The 13,051-nt window shown below is 46.5% G+C and overlaps 1 long non-coding RNA gene across 1 annotated transcript in view; it reads right to left on the bottom strand.

The window, feature by feature from the left end:
• LOC138498524 (uncharacterized) overlaps positions 1-11,644 on the bottom strand; it is a 44,901-nt gene extending 33,257 nt beyond the window's left edge. The window contains exon 1 of the long non-coding RNA XR_011278729.1: positions 11,391-11,644. This is a non-coding gene — a long non-coding RNA (uncharacterized lncRNA). The remainder of the gene's footprint in view (positions 1-11,390) is intronic.
• Positions 11,645-13,051: the final 1,407 nt, after the last annotated feature.

The raw sequence follows: 13,051 nt of genomic DNA on the forward strand, positions 1-13,051 counted from the left end.
ACCTCCCCACGAGGCTGTTTAACTTTGTGTCTGCCCTGGGTCTTGGTGATGTATGGCGGGAACTGCACCCGGGAACCAGAGGCTATTCGTTCCACTCCGGGGCCCATGGCTCCCTTTCCAGGCTTGATTACCTATTTGTTCCACACAAAGACCTGTCTAATATGCTCTCGGACCATTCGCCTCTCCTGGTGGAAAAGTGGCTGCAGGGAGCGGCCCCTCCTAGAACGTGGCGATTGAACACTTGCTATTTAGGCAGGTAGGATTTGGTGGACCGCCTTACGGAGGTCTCAACTGAGTACTTCGAGATTAACGGTTCCGATGAAACCGACCTGATGGTGTTGTGGGAGGCCTAGAAGGCCGTGCTGCGGGGAGAGATAATCTCTTAGACAGCGAACAAAAGAAAGGAGAGGCTCCGGAAGATAGCTGAGGCAGAGGAGGAGGTAACCCACAGAGAGAACGAGCATACCCTAGACCCTACCCCACAGACCAACATGTCCCTTCAATGCGCCAGTGAATGCCTCTGAAACCTTACGTTGGACAACGCCAAAGAGGCCCACTGGGAATCCACAGTCCGGATATACAACTGGGGGATAAAGCCGGTAAGCTGCTGGCTTGGCTTGAGAGGAGGGATGAGGGTCGGCGCTCGGTCCGTGAGATCATCGCCCCACAGGGCGAGATCTGTCGGTCAGACGCTGAAATAGCAGAAGGCTTCGCCCAACTTAATGCTGAACTATACCATGCCCCGGAGCTACCGCTGGACCGAACCCTCCTTGATGGAGTGGTATTCCCCACTCTATCGGTGCAGCAACGCGAGATGCTGGACTCCGATCTTTCTGATGCCGAGATGGTAGAAGCCCTGGGACAGCTGCAGCCAGGGAAGATCCAGGGCCCAAACGGATTCCCCAGAGAAATATTGCAGAAAGTGGGAGGTAATAACGTGGCACCTCCCCTGCAGCAGATGCTGCTGGCCACACTAGAGCGGGGCTCCCTCCCGGACGACCTATGTAAAGCCACCATAGTGATCATCCCCAAGCTGGATAAACCCCAAGAGCAATGTGCCTCTTATAGGCCGATCTTGCTAATTAATGGTGAAGCCAAGGTCCTGGCCAAGCTCTTGCCTAACCGACTGCAACGGGTAGCGGATACAATTATACATCCAGACCAGTGTGGCTTTATGCCTCATAAATGAACCAGGATGAATCTACGCCGACTCCACGTGGCGCTAGAATGGGCCCCCATCCTTGATACCCCATTAGCACTGCTGGCAATAGATTTTGAGATTGCATTTGATTCTGTCCGTTGGGATTGCCTTTGGGAAATCATGGTCTGTATGGGATTTGGAGAAAGCTTCCTGGGTTGGGTAAAATTGCTTTATACAAACATCCAGGCAGAAGTTAAAGTGAACTGATGGACCTCCAGAGCCTTTCCCTTAGGTAGAGGCACGCAGCAGGGCTGTCCCCTTTCCCCCCTCCTCTTCGCCCTCGCCACTGAACCGTTGGCACTGTGGCTTCGTCAAAGCGGGGCATGGAAGGTATTTAAGTGGCCCGAAGGGCATGAAGACCGCATATCTCTTTATGAAGACGATCTTCTATTATAACTGGCTGATCCAGTTCGGAGTTGCCCCTTAGTAACTCAAATACTCGTCACTTACGGGGAATTCAGTAGGTTGAAAATTAATTGGAAGATATCCGTAATGTAATTGTTCATACCGGCTTCAACGGCAGGGCTTTAAATATTTGGGGATCTGGGTAACACTTGACCTCACTAGATATGCAAGACAACCTCCAGCCGATCATGGATAGGTTGGTCAACGACTTCCACCACTGGAGACTCCTCCCTCTGACCCTCATGGGGAGAGCCGCACTCTTTAAAGTGATATCACTACCAAGATTCCTCTATGTTTTGCAGAATGCCCCGCTTGCGATCGCTGCCCCTGAATTCAATCGTATAGAAACCCTGCTTAGGGAACTCATCTGGGGGGAGGCCACTCACGCATTGCCCTAGGTACCTTGCAGAGGTCAGTCTGGGAGGGTGGGATAGGCATACCCCGTCTCCAGACTTACTATTGGGCTTCACAACTCTCGGTGGTCAATGACCTGCTCCACGGGGACCGGGCGCTACCTCACATTAGGGCAGAAGTGGAACCCATGCAGGGTGCGGACCTGCTGCAGGAGCTGTACCAATCTCCGGGTATGCCCCACCGCTCACAATTACGGCCCACACTACTACGATTTGGAGACAGGCACACATGTTTGTTGGGTGGGAGGATAAAATAACAGCAGCACAACCCTTATGGCACAACAACAATCTGAAGGAAATCGAGAAACTTGAACCATGGCCGCGCTGGGTAAGAGCGGGAATCCTTAGAATTAAAGATATCCTAAAAGATGGGAAACTAACCTCATTTGAAGACATGCAGGGTAGATTCCAACCGCCCAACACCGAGTGATATCACTTCACGCAATTGATCCATGCCCTCCGAACCCATATACCCCCCAGGTGATTCAGTCCCTGACTATACTCCGATAGAACGCAATATGCTACCCGAGTATATCCCCAGCAAATGTACATCCACTCTCTATAATGCTATCACCTCCTTCGCAAACCCCCGAGCTATTGGGATTAAAGCCAAATGGGAAAGGGAGGTGGGGGAAAATAGACCCCGAGGACTGGATCCAGGTCCTAATGCACCCATGGGAGGCAGCCATCTCCTCCAGACTTAGATTGGTGCAACTTAAAATCCTGCATAGGGTGTACTACCCTCAAACTCTCTTATATGGCTGGAAGAGGGCAGTGAGTCCGAACTGTCTCCGCTGTGGAGAGGAAGAAGGCACCTTCTATCATATCCTCTGGACATGCCCTCGGATCCGTGACTATTGGACTGCATGCTGTACGGAATTGTCCAGAGCTCTTACTTATCCTATTGAACTAGATCCGAAGGTCTTAATATTGGGTGTACCGGACATGTCTGAATCTAATAAATGGGAAAAACTGCTATTGAACACTGCGATGGCCCTAGGGAAATGCAACATTGCGCAAAAATGGGGAGTGCCTGACCCTCCGACACTGAAACAATGGATACTCGACATGGACTCATGTGCCATGACGGAGCACCGAGTCTATGGCGCAAGAGGATGCCCGAATATATGGGGAAAATGGGAAGAAACTGGACCTTGACGTCCCGATGCAGTGGTGGCCTCCACATGAACAGGAAGTGGGTGGGACGGGTAGCCCGCGACCCATTGCGAGGAGAGAAACTATAATACTATGTAAACACGTGACTGAAGATGCTGTACTGGAGTGCTTTTAATTTGTTGCCCCCTCTTTTTTTTTGTTTTGTTGTTCTTGGCCCCTGATTCGGTGGGCGCTTTGGTTATGTCACAAAATACAATAAAAATGTTTTATCAAAAAAAAAATTATGCCCAAAGGCCAGAAAATGAATTGAATGTGACTGGCGAAGCAAGCAAAGTGTTTTTGGACCACTGCTACAATCTGAGAACTCGACAAGATGAAGAAACTGATTATAAGGAAGATGCTTTTAAATTACTCAGTGACCGCTTCACACAATCTACAGCCGCATAAAAAGGCAACCCAATAAACAATCGACATTGATGGTTTCTCCAATTTGTGTTCAAATAACCCAAGCTGAAATAACAGACGTTGAAGCCTCAACGCAATTGACCGAGGAACTTGCCAAAGATCTCGACTTCAGTGGGTCCTGTTCGGCCGATATAAGGCATAAAATAACCAGTATCGCATCGCAATTCACTAGACAAGAATGATCAATTGCTTTTCATTTTATAAATCATGTCGCACTAACTGCGATGTAATTTCAAAGAAGGTGAGCATGTTTATTATTCTTTGTACCAGGCTCCAGGAAAGTACAGGGCCTATACAAAGGAAAGCAGAGCTGCAGGCTGACCCCAAAGTTCACATTTAATGAGCACTTTGGCTGATGCAAACTGCAGATAATGGTGACTGTGTGGGAGCCTGTATATCTTCCACTGTAAATATAGGAGGGATGCAGGATGGCACTAAACAAGTTAGCCCTTTCTCTCCGATAGTCATTGCTTCCACCTCTGTACCCCAGCATTTTTCTATTTCATAATTTGTTTGCTCACTTTTGCACCCTGAAAAGGTATTCCCCTTTTTTTGGTCCCTTTCCTCTCATGTATCCACCGACCCTATAGCTTTCTCTTGCCCATCTCCCCTCACCACTTCGGAGGCTCTTATCTATTTTTTTTCTCAAACATTGTGCTTCCTAAATCAATTGTCCAAATTCCCCTTTCTTCTCTGTCCACCTTTGCGGAGCTGTATATTCCACTCAGACTGCAATGGCCTTAAACATGATGGGCTTTCATGTGCGCATGCAAAAGGCTATTGTGTCATGCATCTGAAAGGATGTGAAAGGCTGAGTGTGCACATGTGCATTTTTGGTGTGCATGCATGTGAAAGGCTACAGTTTGTGCCTGAAAAGCTATGCTGCATATGAAATGCTAGGTATGCACACGTAATGCTGAGGTCAGTGTGCATGTGAAAGTCTGCATTACTCATGAAAAGCTGCAGTGTCATGGTATGTGTTGCTGTGGCTATTGTACATGTTACCATTTGGACACCATCTTAATTCAATGAGCGCACCAAAAGGTAGGATTATGGTTAACCCATCTATAGTCCGAACCAAGCAAGGGAAGCGTAGGCTAGTCTTTTTATTTAATGTCCATGTTACGTGATGGGAACTTGCTATGCATGCTGGCATTAAACTCATGACAAACGTGAACTTTGCTTCCCATTGAAAGTTGCCAGGTTTATAACTTAAGTGGCTGTGCAAATGAAGCCTCCCGTAATGTGCATATCTATTGTCATTGCTGGAAGCGATACCACAGAAACTTAGCTCATATTTAGCCTTGGATACTAAATGTGATGATGGTAAGTTACATTACAAAACTTTTTTATAAGTAAGCCAAGAGACAAATAACTTTGCTGTGCAGATTAAGTGGCATTATCATTATATATGAAGCAGTTCCCTTTTGTGTGTAGCATAAACATGTCAACTGACTGGTTTGTGGGCACTTCTTTGAGATCAAATGATTTGCCAAGGATCACACACTTTTGTTAATTGTGAAGCCGGGATTTGAGACCAGTCTGTAATATAAGGCCCTTAACCAAACATCTTCCCAGCTTTAGTTGGTAGAAATAGTACTTTAAATAACACTCTGTTTTGTAGAGAGGTTTTGAAACTTACAAAGAAATCATCCAAGCTGAAAAGTATATAAATCCATGTTGAGAATAAACACTATGGTTGTAGCTTTATTTACTAATTATTGAATGGAAAATTACAAGAACACAAAGTAATGTTAAGCTAAAAAACATCCTATGAGTTTGGTAAATGTGCGTTTAAGACACACATAAAAAGGTATTGTATGACGAGTTCACCTTCTTGTAGGCATTGTTTGACGGGAATCATGCTTGCTCTTGCAATTGGGAAAGTGAACACTTGCCAGACAATGGTTCATCAATGAACCACCACTAATAAGGAACTTGCCATTAGATAAGTGTGTTTTTTTTATTTATTTTTACATTTGTATAGCGCATGAAGCCCAAGAGCATCAAAGCACTGTTGCATGAAAAGTTACTCAGAAATGTACAGACCTGGGGATAAGTACAGTGTAATAGTTATTCAGTAAAAGCTACTGTAGTTTCGAAGTTCAAGGGGGTATGCGGACAGCCATTGGTGAATGTGACTTGTCTATAACAAGGCACTAATCTGAAAATCCAAGCCACCTGTGGCCAGCTACAGGCTACATTTTCATGGTCCACTCAACCGATGCTGGGCAAAGTGCCAGCTGGAAATCTACTATGTGAAGCCGCTTTCCTTTTCAGTGGTCCAGTTCCTGTCAATTTGTGGGACTCCAGTTCCTTTCTAAAACGCAGTATTACAAATATCAACGAGAATATTTATTCCCTGCTATTAGTGAATCTTGGATAATTGAACAAATGTCAATTGAAAGGACATTCTCTGACAAACGGTTCAGACTAGCTGGCGATGGATAGTGCGACAGCCCCGGATTTTCAACAAAGTACTGCACATACCACTTTAAGGACATGGAAACAAAAAATAAATTGTCGTGCAGGTGTCCGAATGTAAATTCTCAGTGGCCATGGAGAAACATGGTTTTATAAAATCCCTGGATGATCTCCAATCGAGGAGAATGCAAACAGACCTCATAGCCACCGACAGACATGTTTCAAGAGCCAAGGCCATGCGAGAGCAGTTTCCAAACATTCGCCATCAATGTGATGTATGGCACGTTGCCAAATCAAATTAAAAAAAAATTAAAAACAAAAAGGGGCTCTGAAAATATTTCACAGTGGTCCCAGTCTTTGAGCAACCATCTTTGGCGGGGCTCAAAAACTTGTGGTGGGTTTGTGGAAATTCTACTTGAAAAATGGCGCTCATTAATGCACCGCTGTTCCAAAGTTCACTCTTGGGACAGAAAACATACATTTTCACCAATGTGCACATGGACCTTTATCGGAGGAGCAGGAACACAAGAAGAAGTGGTTGGTTCCATCTTCACCTCCACACAAAGCTCTTGAATAGATTGCGTTTGATAAAACTCTAATAAGAGATCTGTTGGTACTCACAGAATTCTGTCACACCGGAGATTTGGAGGTTTTCCACAATATGTGCCTAAAGTACAGGCCCAAGAGATTGCATTTCGGCATAGACGGGATGCAATAGCGAACATTACTAGTGTTATTAGCGCATAACGAGAACGTAGGGAAAGAACTATCTAGGACTGCAGGAAACTTTGGGTTGCTTTTCGTTACACAATGGCCTTTATAAAAAGAAGCAAAAACATGGGTGGTCAAGCCAATATACCAGCAAATGGAATTAGATTTTGTGAAAGATCTCACTTTGACTGTTTTGGACATGCATACTCATGGAATCGGTCACGATTTTGTTCCTAGGACACATACATTGCCAAAAAACATTGCAAACGTGCCCTGTCCACCAAAAGCACACCTCACGTAACAGTTCACTTCCCGGTACAAATGATTAGCAGCTATTTATAACATGTTTATATAAATTGTCCAAATAAAGCATCCAAATTTTCTTGAGAAACGTATCCTCTTTGTCAATTTGTTTGTTGTTGCAAGAAGTGCCTTTTTGAAGATGCCATACAGTGTTACGCTGTGCTTTCACACTTCCCGCTTTCGTCAAGCTCTTGTTGGTCCTTCACTGATCGGAGGAGGGTCAGATAGACATCAGCATGAAAGCAACTTGGGGTTCTGCAGTTGCCTTACCAAGCACGTGTTCAAACAGCTAAATAAATATGTGCCCCACAAAGGAATGAGACCTAGGCTAGATAAGAAACTTGGCACACAAGAACTACTGACTGTAAGCAAAACGACGCATGAAAGGAGGTTGTTGGTGAGAAATAGCTGCATTCTGACCTATATTTTTATGGGGGCATGTGTTAGGGGGCGTTGCTATCGGATGCCTTAGAGGGGCCGATCTTTGATATGCGGCCTTTGGAATTTTACGATTTCAAACGCAGTGGGGATAGGTGTCAGTGTTATTAGGTATATGAGAGGTTAATTTGAGGTGATGCAGGGTAGTTCCTGGGGACCAGATGCGTTCAAAGGGAACAGGGGTCATGGGTTCAGGGGACCGCGGCCTGGCAGGAGGGGGTTGGAGATGGCATGAGTCAGTGAGCAGAGACGGATTGTGCACTAAGGTTGGAGCAGGGCTTGCTCTGTCATTCTCTTACGAGCACATTTTGTCAGGGCTTGAGACCCGCTACTAGCAAAAATGATTAGCTGCTTTGCCGTGAGAACAGAAGACGAGCTGAGCTGACAGGTGTTGGGGGCTGGCTGTGCGAGGCGCTGGGAGAGTGAGCAGTTCAACAGAGGGACACTAAAAATAAAGCATTTGGAAGTAAACCAACTGTTTTCATTTAAAAAAAGTAAATCACTATAAGTTTTGCGCGGCATTAGTGGATGCCAGCAAACAGTTTGTTTTTCAAAAATATTTAAAATGTCACATTGTTCTGAAGGGCTATTCGCTCGTATGGGAGTGAAGGTCAACGCGTTTGAATTTTGCTTGTGAACTGTGCACACCCACGCACCCTACACAGTATATGGTTTGATTGTTTTTTGTCCTTGGAAGAGCGGGAGGATTTGGAATGGAAAGAATGAAGGGAGGTGTGTAATACTGTCAAATATGATAAGGTTCACCATTCCAAAACTTGAGAAAGGAACAAGCAATTTAATTTTATGAAAATGTGTCGATCTGAACGGACACTCTGCATTACGCCGAGTGAATGGAAATGCCAAAAATTATGTATGCTTTTACTGTAGACGAGTTTATAGACGAACGGGTCAAGGCTTCATTTTCTGACCGGTATTGGCTTACATTGTAATGGGTGTTTGTGGTTCTACGCGAATATTACTTATGTGTTCTTCGAATTCTTCCGTCAGCTTCTGCATCCCATTGTGAGCTAAACATACGCCATAGCACTAACCGCTCAAGCACATCGTAGACTCAACTTTCCACTATGTTTGCTCTGTGTTTCCATTGTTTCGCGTTTGAGTTTATCATTAGTTTTCACACGGTGCAGAATGAATGGGCAAATTGATAAATAAGAAGAACGGCTACTGAGACATTTCTGTTATGTTTTCTAAAAAGGTACATCCTGCCGTTCTGCAAATGTCATCTTTTCTAGATACCAATTGATGGCTTCTTCAGCCGGCAGCTGCAGATACACTTGAATGGCTGGATTACAATCACGCCGTTTTGGGATGATCGCACTGGCTCGATATGCCATTTCGCAGTATCAGCGATAAGGAGCAACCTGACATAGTTTACGGTGGTCTAGTCCCAAGCTGATGCCGAAACCTTGCGATTCACTGTGCGTCCAACGCTCTTCATGTACCCAAAGGAATACCCTGGGACTCGCGATAAACATTTGTGGATCGAGAACAAAAGAAAGAAATTACCAATGTGGTTGAATATGGAAATCGGCAGATGTTCTCAGAGCATTTATTGTGAAATAAAAGTGCATTACAAATTGCAGAGTATTGAGGTTTCCTTTAAAAAAATAATGTTTTCTTTTCAAAATTGGGACACGTTGTGTTGTGAGAGAATGTGTGTTGCTATTCCGGGTTCCGCATCAACTGACGTCAACACGTAGGTGATGACTGGGCGTGTTTGGCTACGCTGCTCAGTAACGTCATGGCACAGAATATTGCTAGGAATGGTGATGTCAGCTTCAGGGGCAGGAGATATGATTGTGCCACCAGGGCAGTTAACCTTAGGGCGATGTAGCAACAGATAAAATTAGCACAAGATGGCCACGCCCTGCTGCCTGATTTCACATGTGTAAAAGTGAGGAAAACTACGGTAAGGTACATAGGAAATGTTGGTACAATCGAGCACTGTATCCCTCTGGCCTCCGGGCCCAGGTCCTGCTCACCCTGCCACTCTCCCGCACTGCCCCCAGGGCCACCCCTTGCACTGGGGTCTGGGTCTGTATCTGTACCCATACAGCCCCCCCCCTTTTCTTCCTGCACTTATCAGACCACACCCGTCTGCTGCCTTAAACCTAGCAACTTGCCAATGCTGGCTGCAATACCACTGTTTGTTGCCTTTATTATTTATTTATTATTATTTATCCATTTCTCCTTTGCTTCGCACTTTCCAATTCTCCCCTCCCCCATGCACTTGTGCGTTCTCACTGTCACTGGGCCTAGTAAGATCATTGTTTTGTTCTCCCCTGTTCCCCTCCCTTGCCGCGCTCTGAAACACTTATGCACGAGTGTGATAGAAATAAAATATCAATACCAAAAAACACTAAATGCTAGAGCGTGCCAGTTTTTTTGGTCAAAGTGCTCCACTTTGATGAGTTACTTTTTTATGCAACTAATAGTTTTGACCAGTGTTGCTGAATAAATGTCCTTTAAATCGTACAATTTGCATTACGTTTGAACAGCCCCCCCAACCACTCATTAGGTACTGTTCAAACAGCCTGTCACAAAAAGAATGAATTACAATTTGCAACTATGGGCCACTTTTACATTAGTGCCCAAGCCAATTTTATGCCACAGTGCGATCCTGGTGGCTGCCAAAAGTGAGCCACTGAGGTTGTATTCTCAGCGGAGGTGTGGATGGTGGGGAGCATTGTGTGCAAAAGAGTAATCAGAGAAAAATGATAGGAAGCAGGAGAGGCCGGGGCAGTAGCCAGGCCGGGCCCAGGCACCATTCAGGCCCCCGGGAACCTCACAGGTGCGTGGGGACAAACGCCCACAGCACAGTCACATGTAGAGTTGTAGAACCCTATCAAAGGACAATGCAAGTCACACCGTAGGAAGCAGGAGAGTCCGGGGCAGTGACCTGGCTGGGCCCAGGCACCATTCAGGTCTCCTGGGGACCTCACAGGTGGGTGTGTACATGAAAGGACAATGCAACGCTCGTCGGATGATAGGAAGCAGGAGAGGCCAGGGCCGTGGCCTGGCCCAGGCACCACCCACGCCCCTAGGGTAGGGTGCCAACTCTTTGATAGTCTGTCCCGGGACACTTGCCCACAAGGCGGTGATGACATCACATCATTCACGTTTGGCCCACCCCTTTTTTAAATAAAAAATGTTTTAATGGCTCTTAATTCCTGGCTTAATTGACATGCAAATGGTTTGTCCTTGGGAGGGGATGGTCACGTTTTTTAATTACAAACATGACCATCACGACCCCAGGAACAAAGCATTTGCATTTGAATTATGCAGGTGTCAGAGCGTTACTGCTCGACCTGCAGGCTCAAAGGAGCCAGGGCCACAGAGCCGCCCGGAGAAAGAAAGCAGCAGGCAGCAGCGCCATGCTGTGTAGATGGCCACTTCAGTTTGCAGAGTGGCTGTGCTGGTGGCAGACAACCTGCGTCCTGCATAGCCACTCTGCAAACTGCGGGACAGAGTCCCTAATTGCGGGACAATCCCGCGAAATCCGGGACAGTTGGCCACCCTACCTCACAGGTGGGTGGGGACAGACGCCCACAGCACAGTCTCACATAGTGCTGTAAACCCCTACGAAAAGACAATGCAACACAGGCCGGATGAAAGGAAGCAGGTGAGGCCCGGGGCAGTGGCCTGGCTGGGCCCAGGCACCATTCAGGCCTGGGGAGCAGGGGGGGTCAATTAGAGCTGTAAGACCCTAAGAAAGGACAAAGCAACACAGGCCGGATGATAGGAAGCAGGTGAGGCCCGGGGCAGTGGCCTGGCCGGGCCCAGGCATCATTCAGGCCTGGGGGGGCGGAGCATGTAGAGCTGTAGGACTCTACGAAAGGACAAAGCAACACAGGCCGGATGTTGGTTCTACGCAGCGAGACGTGGCTTCTCACCTGCTTTTGGCCGCGCAAGGAGCCTTCTTTCCGGCAGCCAGAGCCTTCCCGAGTTCCAGTTGGAGCCAGAGGGACGCACGATGATGACGTCAGAAGTCACGTGAATAAGAGTGGGCGGGTCGTTACTATGGTCCTTTTCTCTGATGGGAACTAGCCAAGCTCCTCTAATGGTCCTTTTCCTGCGCTCTCAGCGCTCAGCATGTTTACACTTCTGTTTAAGATCATTGAGCATGCGCAGGGTGTTCCATGGTGTACGCACGCCCGGCTCATCATGCGTTTAATGCACATGCTCTGAGGATCAGTCTCTCAGCACTGCGCATGCTCTGAGGATCAGTATCTCTCCACTGCGCATGTCTGTTTTTCAGGTTTGCGGTTCGGCTTTCCAGATGCAGATCTTTATCTCGGCCAAACAGCAGTCGCTCTCAGAGAAGCCGAGCGGGGGATGGGCTCCTTTTCGTCTTCCTGGGACATCAAATGATACGTTTGCAAATGTGAACTACATCCAGCGGTCAAAGTGGGTGGGAACTAAAGAGTACAACGTCCCCTTACTGTATGCACCCAGAATACCGCTGCAGCACCTCAACTTTAAAGAATACTTTGTTTTTAAATGCATCCCTACTGGAGACTCGAACCTGGGCCATCCCGATATCAAGCCAGTGTAGCCTTGCACTGCTCTCTCTCACGTGTTTGAAAGGGATAATTTATTTCAATAGACTGGGATGTAAAACCCATTCCCAAACAACCAAGAAGGCAGAAGCCCAGGTTGACAGTGATCTGGATCTGCCTATGAATGGTTCTAGGATCCTGTTTGCAGGCAGTGGGAGGTGTGTGTGTGTGTGTGTGTATGTGTATGTGTGTGTGCATGTGGATAGGCATGTTCTTTAAGAGGTGTGACCAGTGAAGTGGAGGCTGCATGTAGGTGCAGGCTGAATGGGATAATGACACACTAATGGTTGTAATTAAATCGATTTTCTTTCGTTTTATTCAGTTTTACAAGAACTGTTGTAAAACACAATGTTGCAGGGTGCGGTGGAGGAAAGGAAGGACCCATGAGTATGGGGGAGTGGGCAGAAATGGAGGCAGGGTGAGGGAACATAGTTCCACACACTTTTAAAAAACATTTTGACACTGAATCCATCACAATCTTTTAAGGAATAATTGGGGAATAATTTGCTGTAAGTGAGTGACCAGCGACTATTCACTCCTCTTGGTGAGAAAGCAGTCATCTTTTTTGGCCACGTGTTAAGTAAACCTTCTGTTAATCCTGTCTTCTGTGTATGTGATGGAGGATGCATTACTGGGTGGGAAGAGATGTCTTGTGTTTGTAGTATTTAATTAATAATGGAATTTCTTCCATTTCTAGATCTAAACACACAATTGTGTCATCCTACTCTTCACAACGTAAGAAGAACAAGCAACAAAGGGTAAATAACTGTTGTAGTTTGTTTCTCTGCACATGTTGCTCTATGCTTCTGAGATAACCTGTCTCCCACCCTGCGTCCCTGGACCCTTCATGTCCCCTTCTCTCCTGTCTTGTCTCCATTTCTCTCTCATGCCTCATCCTGGAAGTGGTGTCCAGATCCAGCTTTATGGTCCATGTATGTGGCTCAGTGGACTAATGCATTCTCTAGAAGGATCCGTGTGTGTGTCCTCATAGTCAC

This window comes from Ambystoma mexicanum, chromosome 5q (genome assembly GCF_040938575.1).
Source record: "Ambystoma mexicanum isolate Mex_15411 chromosome 5q, UKY_AmexF1_1, whole genome shotgun sequence".
Taxonomy (NCBI): Eukaryota; Metazoa; Chordata; class Amphibia; order Caudata; family Ambystomatidae; genus Ambystoma; species Ambystoma mexicanum.